The sequence below is a fragment of the Ciona intestinalis genome, unplaced genomic scaffold, assembly GCF_000224145.3.
Source record: "Ciona intestinalis unplaced genomic scaffold, KH HT000091.2, whole genome shotgun sequence".
In the NCBI taxonomy this organism is placed as follows: Eukaryota; Metazoa; Chordata; class Ascidiacea; order Phlebobranchia; family Cionidae; genus Ciona; species Ciona intestinalis.
The window spans coordinates 1-482 of record NW_004190413.2 but is presented as its reverse complement, the minus strand read 5'-3'; positions in this window follow the sequence as shown (position 1 = coordinate 482).

Genomic DNA, 482 nt, shown 5'->3' with positions numbered 1-482 from the left:
GTGAGTTACTTATATACTTTACTTTCCTGTTTTATTTATGGGGGTGCAAATCTTGATAAACAGTAGCTTGGTTATGAGTAACTTAAGCATGATCTGATGGCCTATCTATCGCCTAAATTACTGAGTTAGAGTTATCGGGGCCATATTTAGATTATCACAGTTATAATATAAAATTCTGAACCGGTTTTATTGATGAAAAGACTGATGACTTTTTTTGTTAGCAACTGAATATGACAATAATCCCTTTTTTTCATAGCCGGATTATCATTATAATATTTTACATAATTTTTAACGTAATATTTCATAATTTTTTTTAGATAAATTGATTCTGACAGATATATTATTTCAAATTAACAATGTTCCAAACTATTCCTAGCATATTTTTTTAACATAACATTTTACATAATTTTTAACATATATTTTACATTATTTTCAACATAGTATTTTATAATTTCTTTTAAATAAATTGATTTCTGACAGAT